A 13,504-nucleotide genomic window follows, 5' to 3' on the forward strand; every position below is an offset into this window, starting at 1 on the left:
CTGTAATCCCAGCACTTTGGGAGGCCGAGACGGGCGGATCACGAGGTCAGGAGATCGAGACCATCCTGGCCGACACGGTGAAACCCCGTCTCTACTAAAAAATACAGAAAACTAGCCGGGCGAGGTGGCGGGCGCCTGTAGTCCCAGCTACTCGGGAGGCTGAGGCAGGAGAATGGCGTGAACCCGGGAGGCGGAGCTTGCAGTGAGCTGAGATCCGGCCACTGCACTCCAGCCTGGGTGACAGAGCAAGACTCCATCTCAAAAAAAGAAAAAAAAAGAAAAAAACCCGTCTCTACTAAAAATACAAAATTAGCGGGGCGTGGTGGCGCATGCCAGTAATCCCAGCTACTCGGGAGACTGAGGCAGGAGAATCGCTTGAACCCGGGAGGCGGAGGTGCGGTGAGCCGAGATGGCGCCGTTACACTCCAGCCTCGGAAACAAGAGCGAAAACTCCGTCTCAAAAAAAGAAAAAAAAATTAGCCAGGCATCATGGCGCCCGCCTGTGGTCCCACCTGCTCGGGAGGCTGAGGTGGGAGGATCACTTGGGCCTGTGAGGGGGAGGCTGTGGTGAGACAAGGTCGTGCCACTGCACTCCAGCCTGGGTGACAGAGCAAAACCCTGTCTCAAAAAGAAAGTATAGCCACCTGACAGGAACATTTCCTCGCGCCCCAAGAGCCACATCATAGTATCTGCTGCCCCACCAAGAGCACCCCACACCTGGGAGGAACCGCGACACATCAGCTAGTGCAGCCAGTTCCACCGCCTCCGGTGTCCTCCCAAGCCTCCGCAGCGAATTGTTTTCCTCCTTCTCGCCCAGCTGCCTCGATTCTCCCCAGACTTTATCCTACCTACCCAAAGCAATCCCACTCTATCCCCAGTTTCAGCCTCACGCCTTCTTTTGTTCTGAAGATGACTGCCAGACTGGTGAAGAGGGAATAAATGGCCTAACAAATCACCGTAATTTTCTACAATGTCGTTTACAGCCACCAAAAACATTAGATTATCCCGCCACCCTCACTCCCCGACCCCCCGCACTGCTTACAGCATTAAAGGTAACGGAGCTTCTTTATTCACGTAAAAACGGCTAGGAGAAAATTTCATTAGTAAGAAAGTCTGAGAAATGAGGAAAGGAGTGTGAACGGCCAAGAGAAAAATTCAAATAAAGTGCAACGTAAAAACAAACTCGGGGACTAAAAAAAAAAGGCGGGGAGGGGCTTGCCTTCCTGGAGCAGGTTGTTTTTCATACAGAATTTCTCCTGGAGAAAAAAGAAAATACACAAATTAGTTCTGAGATTCTCGCTACAGTACATCTGTGGAGTTTCAGAAAGGTTTGATGAAGTTCCTCCAGACCAGAACCTTTCCTTTGGGAACTTCTATTATAACTAGAAAATAAAATTGCTAGAGCTGTACTTGTCACCCTTTCAGGTCTGCTCAGCTGGGCAGCTTCCCTGGGCTACTTACTTAGCTCACAGTGTGGCGCTGCCTCCGTCTTAAGCTGCTTCTTCCTCATGGTGCAGAACTAGTTTGACTTTCTCAATGCCAGCTCCTGCCTCTATATATGAAGACAAGTGCGCCTCCCTCAGTTAGATAAGGGCACTTTTGGGTGCTCTAAGCAACACAGCTTTCTAAAGACTGGCAAGGACTTTCAAGAGGCAAACCACGCCCTCCAAAGCCTAATCAGATTTCATCTTTGACCTGTCGTGAAAAGAGAAGCATTATATATCTGCCACTCCTAGATATTAATTAATAATGTATTGAGTTCAAAAACTTTTATTCTAAGATTTCATCTCTGTACCATTTGGCAAGAGCAAGAGCAGGTGGCAAACCTGTGAGTGCCAGTGGTTGAAAGGGGTGGAGTAAGATAAATTGCTTCCCTTCTCTGCTCCTCTTGGAGTGAAGCTGGTTCAGGCTCCACAGGTGCACTAGGACTCTGCTCCTCTGAGACGTGAGGTGAAACCATTAACCCCAAGCCTGACAGTCCACTTGTATTTTCCGCATAGGTACGTGCAGCACTGATGCAATTATGAGGAGTCTCAGAGCGTGGGTGGAAATGCTGCCTGCTCTTTTATCCCTCGGGATCTAAAGGACCCGCTGGCTTCAGCCTGGTCAATCAGTGATCCACGGGCAGACATCAGAGCCACGCAAACTCCGGACTTGGTGCCTGATGAAAAAGAAAAAGAAAGGAAAAAAAACCCAGAGACTAAAAAGAGAAGTCCAGGGCAAGCCTAGAATTTCTCAATCTGGGAAGAGGGGAGCTGAAAGAATGGGGAAATTTTGCCTCAGGGAAATAACTTAGATAACAAGCCGCAAAAGAGAAGCATTGGGATGGGGTAAAAAGCAAGAGAGAAGAAAACAGTTGCTGCTTTCAGGTAGCAGGCAGTTTTCTAGTAGCTTTCAAGAAAATCTGCTTAGTACCATAAAAACATAATGGCTTAGAATGGAAAAGAAAGAAAAGCAGTAATCGATTCAAATAAGTCAAGGCAGGCTTCCAGCAAGTTGTTCTGGTTCCTACCTAGAACAACCATTGAGTCTGGAGAAAGAATTATGGATCTTCTGCCCAGGGACCCAGATGAAAGGTCTCTCTGCTTCAGGGCTCTCTTAATCATGAAAGTCAAATAACTACAACTTGGCCTGTCTCCTGTCTTTGTTCTACATCAGGTAAAGTTCCCCAAGGCAAAGCTGTCTCTGCAGATTGGGCTGGGGGCCAATTTGTTCCACTTGAGGGGAAAATAGAAGCACCTGTAAGATCACCCAGGAACTAAAGTCTCAGAAGGAAAAGGCCTATTTGAGTTTAGGAATTCTTACCCTAGGCAACATAGGGAGATCCCATCTCTACGAAAAATTTAAAAATTAGCTGGGTGTAGTGGAATGTGCTTGTGGAACATCCTAGCTTCTTGGGAGGCTGAGGTGGGAGGATCACTTGAGTCCAGGAGGTCAAGACTGCAGTGCGTCGTGATCATGCCAGAGCACTCCAGCCTCTGCGACAGAGCAAGACCCTGTCTCAAAAATCTGTGTTATGAGTGTCAGGTTTAGACTATGCCAAAGGTCATGTTGAGGTCCGGAGGTAGTGGATGGATGAGCAGAAAGAACACTTGGGGGGCCGTAGACAGGTGAAATATGATTTTATTCAGCAGCAGCTCTCATCAACAGCTTTCTCACACTGTCTGCCCTGTCGCAGCTGCTTAGTCCGGCTCCCACACACAGTTGCGTGCCCCCTGCCTTCAGGGTCAGCAGCTTAACTCTCTCTGGGCACGAGCAAGCTGAGCTGTGTCCTGGCTCCCCTCTGTTCGTCTGCAAAAAACACACTCCATTTTTGCCTTCCTGGTCCCCAATTTATACTTAAGAGTAACTGACAACATTAATTGAATTTTTATTGTGTACCAAACACTATATTTAACACTTCACAAGCATTAATCCTCATAGTAGGCTGGCACAAAAATTCATGCCTGTAATCCCAGCACTTTGGGAGGCCGAGGCAGGTAGATCACTTGAGGCCAGGAGTTTGAGAATAGCCTGGGCAACATAGCAAGACTATGTCTCTACCAAAAAAAACAATCCTCATAATAAACTAATGGGGCAGGAACTATTATTTATTATTATTCTCATTTTGCAAATTAGGAATCTGAGACTTAGAGTATAATTTGTCTAAGGACACAGCTAGTTAGTGGCAAAGCCAGGCTTTGAACACAAATCTGTTAGACCCACGAGCCGAGACTCAACCACCACACCGTATCACCTCCATCTTGTACACCTTAAACAATTTCCTTCCATTCAAAAATTGAGACAAGAACAACACAAGGTAGTCACAGAACAGAAAACTCCAGAAGTTCAAGACTGCCGTGAACTGTGATCATGCTAATGCACTCCAACTTGGGAAACAGAGCAAGACCCTGTCTCTAAAAAAAAACAACTAAAAAGAAAACCTGTGGATTGCGGCCAGGCACAATGGTTTATGCCTATAATCCCAGCACTTTGGGAGGCCAAGGCGGGCAGATCACTGGAGCTCAGGAGTTCGGGACCAGCCTGGCCAACATGGTGAAACCCTGTTTCTACTAAAAATACAAAAGTTAGCTGCGTGTGGTGGGGGCTGCCAGTAGTCCCAGCTACTTGGGAGGCTGAGGCAGGATAATCGCTAGAATATAGGAGGCAGAGGTTGCAGTGAGCTGAGATGGCGCCACTTCATTCCAGCAAAAAACAAACAAAACAAACAAACAAAACAAACTGTAGGTTGCAACTAATATATTTTTTCTTTTCTTTTCTTTTCTTTTTTTTATTCTTGAGTTGGACACAGCAAGAAAACAGATGTATATTTATTTTTTGTAGAGACAGGGTCTCCCTATATTGACCAGGCTAGTCTCAAACTTTAGGACTCAAGGGAACCACCTGCCTTGGCCTTCTAAAGTGCTGAAATAAAATAGAATTTTTTTTTCTTTTCCCGAGACAGAGTCTTACTCTGCCACCCAGGCTAAAATGCAGTTGCACAATCTTGGCTCGCTGCAACCTCCACCTCCCAGGTTCAAGCAATTCTCCTGCCTCAGCCTCCCAAGTAGCTGGGATTACAGGCATGTGCCACCACATCCAGCTAATTTTTGTATTATTAGTAGAGACAGGAGTTTCACCATGTTGGCCAGGCTGGTCTCGAACTCCTGACCTTGTGATCTGCCTGTCTCAGCCTCCCAAAGTGCTGGGATGACAAGCATGAGCCACTGCGCCCGGTCAGAATTTTTAAAAAATAGAATAGAAAATATCAGAGAATGTCAAAGGCACTAAGGTAAGTGTTGTTTTGTGCAACTTTAAGAGTGTGTGCCTGTGTGTGTACGTGTGTACTGGGTTACTGTAAAATATATTTCTTGGCTGGACACGGTGGCTCTCACCTATAATCTCAGCACTTTGGGAGGCTAAGGCAGAAGGATCACTTGAGCCCAGGAGTTCAAAACCAGCCAGGGTAACACAGTGAGATCCTATCTTTACAAAAAATAAAAAATTAGGCCAGGCGCGGTGGCTCACACCTATAATCCCAGCACTTTGGGAGGCTGAGGTGGGCCGATCTCTTGAGCTCAGGAGTTTGAGACCAAGTGGGCAACATGGCAAGACCTCATCTCTAAAAAAAATACAAAAATTAGCTGGGAGCGGTGGCACATGCCTATAGTCCCAGCTACTGGGGAGGCTGAGGCAGGATAATCACTTGAGCCTGGGAGGCAGAGTTTGCAATGAGCTGAGATCGCACCACTGCACTCCAGCCTGGGCAACGGGAGTGAAACCCTATCTCAAAAAATAAATAAATAAAAATAAAACTTAGCCAGGCATGGTGGTGCAAGACTGTAATCCCAGCTACTCAGAAGGCTGAGGGAGGAAAATCGCTTGAACCCAGGAGGTGGAGGTTGCAGTGAGCCAAGATCATGCCACTGCACTCCAGCCTGAGCGACAGAGCAAGACCCATCTCAAAAAAACAAAAAATCAGCCAGGCATGGTAGCCTGCTCCTATAGTCCCAGCTACTCTGGAGGCTGAGGCAGGAGGATCCCTTGAGCCCAGGAGTTCAAGGCTGCAGTGCGCTATGATTGTGTACTTCACTCCAGCCTGGGTGATAAGGTGAGACCCCATCTCTTTTTTTTTTTTTTTTTTTTTGAGACAGAGTCTCACTTTGTCGCCCACACTGGGGTGCAGTGGCACGATCTCGGCTCACTGCAACCCCCACCTCTCGGGTTCAAGCGATTCTCCTGCCTCAGCCTCCTGAGTAGCTGGGCCTACAGTCTTGCATCACCATGCCCAGCTAATTTTTGTATTTAGTAGACATGGGGTTTCACCATATTGGCCAGGCTGGTCTCAAACTCCTGACCTCATGATTCCTCCTCCTCGGCCTCCCAAAGTTCTGGGATTATAGGCGTGAGCCACCACACCTGGCCTGAAACCCCATCTCTTTAAAAAAAAAAAAAAATTAGCCAGGCTCAGTGGCTCACACCTGTAATCCGAGCACTGTGGGAAGCTGAGGCAGGAGGATCCTTTGAGCCTAGGAATTCAAGGTTGCAGTGAGCTATGATTATACCTCTGCACTCCAGCCTGGGTGACAGAGTGAGACTGTGTTTCAAAAAAAAAAAAAAAATTATTAAATAAAAAAAAATATGCCCTACCTCACATAATTGTGTTAAAATTGAGTGATATGTAAATATAAGATTATTTTATAAACTATAAAAATGTTCATAAGTCTTAGGTAAAAAACTGTATATAATATTAAGTAAACAAGTGAAATTCGATGTAGTAGAAAGTATGCAGCTAAATGTGCATTATATGATTTTGTTTTGTTGTGTTTTGTGATTGTCAGTGACAGAAACCCAATTCAAACTGCTTGTGTTCAAAAGGAGCTGAATCATTCACATAAACTGAAAAACCCAACAATACAGCTCACTGTAGGCAGGACTGAAGCTGGGGACCCAGATATCACCAGGCCACTGTCCACCTGTCCCTTTCCTTTTTTTCCCTCCCCCCACTCCTCCTCCTCCTCTTCCCCCCCCCCTCCTTCTCCTTCTCTTTTTTTTTTTTTTTTTTTTTGGTAATAGGGACAGGATCTCATTTTGTTGCCCAGGCTGATCTCAAACTTCTGGCTTCAAGTGATCCTCCTGCCTCAACATCCCCAAATTCTGGGATTACAGGCTAGAGCCACTGTACCAGGCCCTGTTTCTTTCTTTCTATTTCTCACTCTCTAGTCTCTGCTTTAGAATCAGTGTGGTTTTGTTCTCAGGGAGGTTTCCCTGCATGGTAGAACAATGACCACCACCTGCACTGGGCTGACTTGATCCTTTTTCCTATAGTTCCAGCAAAAGTCCCAGGGAAACTTACTTGGGAGGCTGAGGCGGGAGGAACACATGGGCCCAGGAAGCAGAGGTTGAAGTGAGATTGCACCACTGCACTCCAGCCTGGGCAACAGAGCAAGACTCTGTCTCAAAACAAAAACAAAAACAAAACAAAACAAAAAAGATGAGTAGTGTCCTAGCCTAGACTTCAAGAAGTCTTTCCAGACTAACACAGAAAGCTCTGCCTGCTACCTAGCTTGAGTCATGAGCCAGTCCCAAACCAAAAACAGTGGCCATGGGGTGCCTGGGACACAAGCTGATGCTTGGAGGCAGGGTGGGGTCAGCCCTGCTTGAGTCACCTAAACTGAAAAAGGTTGGTGGGGGAGTCTTCTCAAGGGGCAGAGTAAGAGATTCAGAATGATTACATTTTTTTTTTTGAGACAGTCTCACTCTGTCACCCAGGCTGGAGTGCAGTGCCTCGACCTAGGCTCACTGCAACCTCCACCTCCCAGATTCAAGCAATTCTCCTGCCTCAGCCTCCCAAATAGCTGGGATTACAGGTGCGCGCCATCAAGCCTGGCTAATTTTTGTATTTTCTTTTTTGTTTTTGTTTGTTTGTTTGTTGTTTGTTTTTTGAGACGGAGTTTCACTCTTTTGCCCAGGCTGGACTGCAGTGGCACGATCTCGGCTGACTGCAACCTCCGCCTTCCGGTTTCAAGTGATTCTGCCTCAGCCTTCCAAGTAGCTGGGATTACAGGCGCCCACCACCACGCCCATCTAATTTTTGTATTTTTAGGAGAGATGGGGCTTCACCATGTTTGCCAGGCTGGTCTTGAACTTCTGACCTTGTGATCCGCCCGCCTCGGCCTCCCAAAGTGCTAGGATGACAGATGTGAGCCACCCCGCCCGGCCTATGACTGTACTTCTAATGCTGAATAGGATTAGTCTGGAAAGACTTCTTGGAGTCTAGGACACTACTTATCTTGCTGTTAGTTTCTTCTGTTTAATTTTCTCATATACCAATCAATGCAGTAAGGATATATAACATATATGTTCATTTAATTCAGTTTCATTAACTTAACAAGTGCACTATTTGTAGAGGATCTACTATGTTCCAGGCACTGATTCTGGGCAGTGGGATATAGCAATGATAAAGACATAAAAAGTTCCTGTTCTCTGAAAACCTATATTCTGTGGGGCAGACAGATAACAACTAGTCAATAAGTATACATCAATAAGTACAGATCATTAAATTTTATTAAAAAACAAATTTAAAAATCAGGAAATGGAGCAGCAAGAGCTATAGGTGGGAGATCAGGACTATTTCAGAAGAGATGGTTAAAGACCTCACTCAGTGACTTTTGTTTTTTGTTTGTTTGTTTATCTTATTTTTTGAGATGGAGTCTAGCTCTGTCACCCACACTGGAGGGCAGTGGTGCGATCTTGGCTCACTGCAATCTCCGCCTCCCAGGTTCAAGCGATTCTCCTGCCTCAGCCTCCTGAGTAGCTGGGATTACAGGTGTGGGCCACCACACCTGACAAATTTATATATATATATATGTGTGTGTGTGTGTGTGTGTGTGTATATATATATATTTTAGTAGAGATAGAATTTCACCATGTTGGCCAGGCTGGTCTAACGCCTGACCTGGTGATCCGTCCACCTCAGCCTCCCAAAGTGTTGGGAATACAGGCGTGAGCCACCGTGCCCAGCCACTTTTCGTTTTGTTTTTTGAGACAGAGTCTCACTCTGTTGCCGAGGCTGGAGGGCAGTGGTGCAATCTCAGCTCACTGCAACCTCTGCCTCCTGGGTTCAAGCAATTCTCCTGCCTCAGCCTCCTGAGTAGCTGGGATTACAGGTGCATGCCACCATGCCTGAGTAACTTTTGTATTTTTAGTAGAGATGGGGTTTCACCATGTTGCCCAGGGTGGTCTTGAACTCCTTACCTCAAGTGATCCACCCACCTTGGCCTCCCAAAGTGCTGGGATTACAAGGGTGAGTCACTGCATCCAGCCCATGTACATTTCTTAATGAATATGTATGAAATATGTTAACCTTTTTTTCTACATTGAAACAATTTTTATGACAGTGATATCGAACCGCAAAATCCCTGAGGCCTTTCTAATATTGATCCAGCTAGGTAAGACATTTATGAGTCTTGTTGAATGTGCAAATGTATTTAAATTGAGAGTGTGGGTGGGCGCAGTAGCTTGTGCCTGTAATCCCAGCACTTTGGGAGGCCAAGGCAGGGAATCACCTGAGATCAGGAGTTGGAGACCAGCCTGACCAACAATGGTGAAACCCCATCTCTACTAAAAATACAAAAATTAACTGGGCATGATGGCAAGCCCCTGTAATCCCGGCTTCTAGGGAGGCTGAGGCAGGAGAATCTCTTGAACCTGGGAGGCGGAGGTTGTGATGAGCTGAGATCACGCCATTGCACTCCAACCTGGGAGACAGAGTGAGACTCCATCTCAAAAAATAAAAAATAATAAAAATGAGAGCACTTTGAGGCAAGGGCTTCCTTTCTTTTATAGGAATTGAACACAGAGGAAGTTCAGTACATGGTGCTAGTGGAACAATGGGGGTACCACAGTGAATAGCAATACTGATGAGAGGGCTCCCAGGTGACCCTGCCAAAGTTGGGTGGGGATAATTTTCCTCAAAGAGTTTCCTTAACTCTGTCCTTTTGCTCTAATTGCTGTGGACGTGCCAGGCAGCACAAAGTGGCTCCTGAGGGTGGTTCCTGCTGATGCTGGGTAAAGGTCCATTTATTGAGAGCCGAGTACTAACACAAAGAAAAACCTCCTCTGATTTCAAGCGTTAGTAAGGCTTATGTTGCTTGGAGGAGAAAAAGCTCGGAGATGGGGCACATGTGTGGAGGATGGAAGAGGAGAGGATGGGAGAAGTCAGAAGAGACCCACCTTCCCTAGTTGATTGATGACAGTTTCCCTGTAACAAATACATACTAAGCACTGCTCGTCACCCAGTGATGCCTTTATCCTTGAATTGCACTTTGATGTGTTTGATGTTAATTCTTTACTATCTACAGTAGTTCTAGATTGCTCTACCTTTTTTATTATTATATGGTTTGTCCTTTGCTTATCTGCTTTATTAATTTTCAGAGTATAACTTCTTAAGACTATATTTGTGAATAATACATTCTAAATTTAGTTCAGTGTCTACCTTAATTGCCCATTGCAAGCAATCACTGATAAAAACTTTTCTGGTTTTTTTTTTTTTTTTGAGACAGAGTCTTACTCTGTCACCCAGGATGGAATACAGTGGCGTGATCTCAGCTAACTGCAACCTCCCGGGTTCAAGCAATTCTCCTGCCTCAGCCTGCCGAGTAGCTGCGATTACAGGTGCACGCCACCATGCCCAGCTAATTTTTGTATTTTTAGTAGAAACAGGATTTCACCATGTTGGCCAGGCTGGTCTCGAACTTCTGACCTCAGTTGATCCGCCCACCTTGGCCTCCCAAAGGGCTGGAATTACAGGCGTGAGCCACCGCACCCAGTCTGATAAAAGTTCTTTGATGATGCTTTTTGATGACTGCAATTACAAAAATCAAAGGCTACTTCTTGGCTGGGTGTGCCCGGCCCTCCCACTTGCTTCTTTAAAGGCCTTCTAAGAGCTATTCTAAGCCTGGGGCCTTTTGTATTCCCCTTCTCTTCAAGAAAAACACTCTGAGGGAGGAGATGAGAAGCAGAGTCCCAAAGTTGGTGAAGAATCACATAATGAGGGGCTGAAGTATCGGAAGACATAAAACGATAGGCAAAAATAAACTCCAGGGCAATTAAATATCTAAAGTTGTAAAAACAAAACAAAACAAAATACGAACCAACTTCAAAATTATCTGGTGCTCACTTTGACAGCACATATACTACAACTGTAACAAAACAGAGACTAGCATAGACCCTGTGCAAGGATGACACAAAAATTCATGAAGCATTCCATATTTAAAAAAAAAAAATTGTTTTTGAAAAGGCCGAGTACAGTGTTTCACACCTGTAATCCCAGCACTTTGGGAGGCCGAGGCAGGTGGATCACCTGAGTCCAGGAGTGTGAGACCAGTCTGGGCAACATGGTGAAACCCTGTCTCTACAAAAAATACAGAAATTAGCCAGGCATGGTGGCGCATGCCTGTAGTCCAGTTACTTGGGAGGCTGAGGCAGGAGGACCGTTTTGAGTCCAGGATGTGGAGGTTGCAGTGGGCTGAGATTGCACCATTGCAGTCCAGCTTGGGTGACAGAGTGAGACCTTGTCTCAAAAACAACAACAGCAGCAAAATTATTTGAAAAAATATATAGTATTTTTATAATCAACATAAAATTTTAACAATAAAATTATGAAAAAGCAGAAGTAAAAATTGATCATTTTGACTAAATTGACTATTATAAATATTTAAAACTACCATCTAAAAAACTTTTTTTTTCTTTTTCTTTTTGAGACTCTGTCACCCATGCTGGAGTGCAGTGGCCCAATCACAGTTCACTGCAGCCTTGACTTCCTGGGCTCAGGTGATCCTCCCACCTCAGCCTCCCAAGTAGCTGGGACTACAGGCACATGCCACCACGCCTGGCTAATTTTTTCCAAATTAAACTGACAATGATATTTGTTTCACATCTACAGGACTATCGATAATCTAAAATCCTGACCATTTTAAGTGTGGGTGAGGACGTGGAAAAATTAGGACTCTGATATCCTGTAAAACTGATACACCCACTTTGGAAAGCAACTTGATAATATCTACTCAAGTTGAAAATGCACTTATTCTTTGATCTAGAAAGTCTACTTCCAGATAAATGCCTTAGAGCATCGTTTTTCAATCCATTAGTGAGTCATAAAATCAATGTAGTGAGTCATGTCCAGCATTTTACAAAAATGAAATGAAATAGGACAGAATGCAACAGAGTAGGAAATAGAGTGCATATAGCAAGGGCAGGTATTATTTTGTAAAATTTTTATTTCATCTATGAACTGGGTCTTAATATAAAACCTATTTCCATAGTGGTTTCAAAAAAAACCTCTAGGCCGGGCGCGGTGGCTCAAGCCTGTAATTCCAGCACTTTGGGAGGCCGAGACGGGTGGATCATGAGGTCAGGAGATCGAGACCATCCCAGCTAACATGGTGAAACCCCGTCTCTACTAAAAAATACAAAAAACTAGCTGGGCGAGGTGGCGGATGCCTGTAGTCTCAGCTACTCGGGAGGCTGAGGCAGGAGAATGGCATGAACCCGGGAGGCGGAGCTTGCAGTGAGCTGAGATCCGGCCACTGCACTCCAGCCTAGGCGATACAGCCAGACTCCGTCTCAAAAAAAAAAAAAAAAAAAAAACCTCTAAAAACATTCCTTAATAGAAACTCTCATCCATTAATTAGCCCTAGGAGACCTGTTGGAGGATATTCCCTGAAATGTAGTGTTTCTAATAATGAAACACTAAAAACAATGTAAATGTCGATCAGTAGCAAATGGATAAGCAAATTGGGGTGTATTCATGTGATGAAACACCATTCAGCAGGCTAAATGAATGAACTTGCTGGGCCAGTGGCTCATACCTGTAATCCCAGCACTTTGGGAGGCTGAGGTGTGTGGATCACCTAAGGTCAGGAGTTTGAGACCAGCCAGGTCAACATGGCAACATCCTGTCTCTAATAAAAATACAAAAATTAGCCTGGTGTGGTGGCATGCGCCTGTAATCCCAGCTACCCAGGAGGCTGAGGCAGAAGAATCGCTTGAACCCAGGAGGTGGAAGCTGCAGTGAGCAAAGATTGTGCCACTGCACTCCAGCCTGGGTGACAGAGTGAGACTCTGTCTTAAAAAATAATAATAATAATTTTAAAAATTAATAAAATAAAATAAATCAATGAACTTAATCTAGATGAACAAATTATGAAAACGAAGTTAAGGAAACAAAACAAGATGCAGGAAAATAAGTGCCACACAAAACAAATTACATGAATTTTTAAAACATTAAGAAACACCATATACCATATATATGTAAATGTTCATATCTATGTATATGTATGTGTGTATAGATGTATGTATGTATATATGTATGTGTGTGTAAATACATCATAGTCAAAGAATTAAAAGCAGACTAGGCCAGGTGCAGTGGTTCATGCTTGTAATCCCAGCACTTTGAGAGGCCGAGGCAGGCAGACCACTTGAGGTCAGGAGTTCGAGACAAGCCTGGCCAACATGGTGAAACCCCATGTCTACTAAAAATACAAAAATTAGCCAGGCATTGTGGCACAAGCCTGTAGTCCCAGCTACTCAGAGGGTGAGACAGGAAAATCCCTGAAACCCAGGAGGCGGAGCTTGCAGTGAGCTGAGATGGCACCACTGCACTCCAGCCTGGGTGACAGAGTGAGACTCCGTCTCAAAAAATTAAAAAATTAAAAATTAAGAAAAAAAATGGGCCGGGCGCGGTGGCTCAAGCCTGTAATCCCAGCACTTTGGGAGGCCGAGACGGGCAGATCACAAGGTCAGGAGATCGAGACCATCCTGGCGAACACGGTGAAACCCCGTCTCTACTAAAAAATACAAAAAACTAGCTGGGCGAGGTGGCGGGCGCCTGTAGTCCCAGCTACTCTGGAGGCTGAGGCAGGAGAACGGCGTGAACCCGGGAGGCGGAGCTTGCAGTGAGCTGAGATCCGGCCACTGCACTCCAGCCTGGGCGACAGAGCGAGACTCCGTCTCAAAAAAAAAA

The 13,504-nt window shown here is 45.3% G+C and overlaps 1 non-coding gene across 1 annotated transcript; it reads left to right on the plus strand.

The window, feature by feature from the left end:
- Positions 1-10,652: 10,652 nt before the first annotated feature.
- On the plus strand, positions 10,653-10,756 carry LOC112635629. Its single transcript, XR_003121974.1, has one exon. It is a non-coding gene; the product is annotated as a U6 spliceosomal RNA (small nuclear RNA).
- The last annotated feature ends 2,748 nt before the right edge of the window (positions 10,757-13,504 follow it).

Source organism: Theropithecus gelada, chromosome 11 (genome assembly GCF_003255815.1).
Source record: "Theropithecus gelada isolate Dixy chromosome 11, Tgel_1.0, whole genome shotgun sequence".
NCBI classification, from domain to species: domain Eukaryota; kingdom Metazoa; phylum Chordata; class Mammalia; order Primates; family Cercopithecidae; genus Theropithecus; species Theropithecus gelada.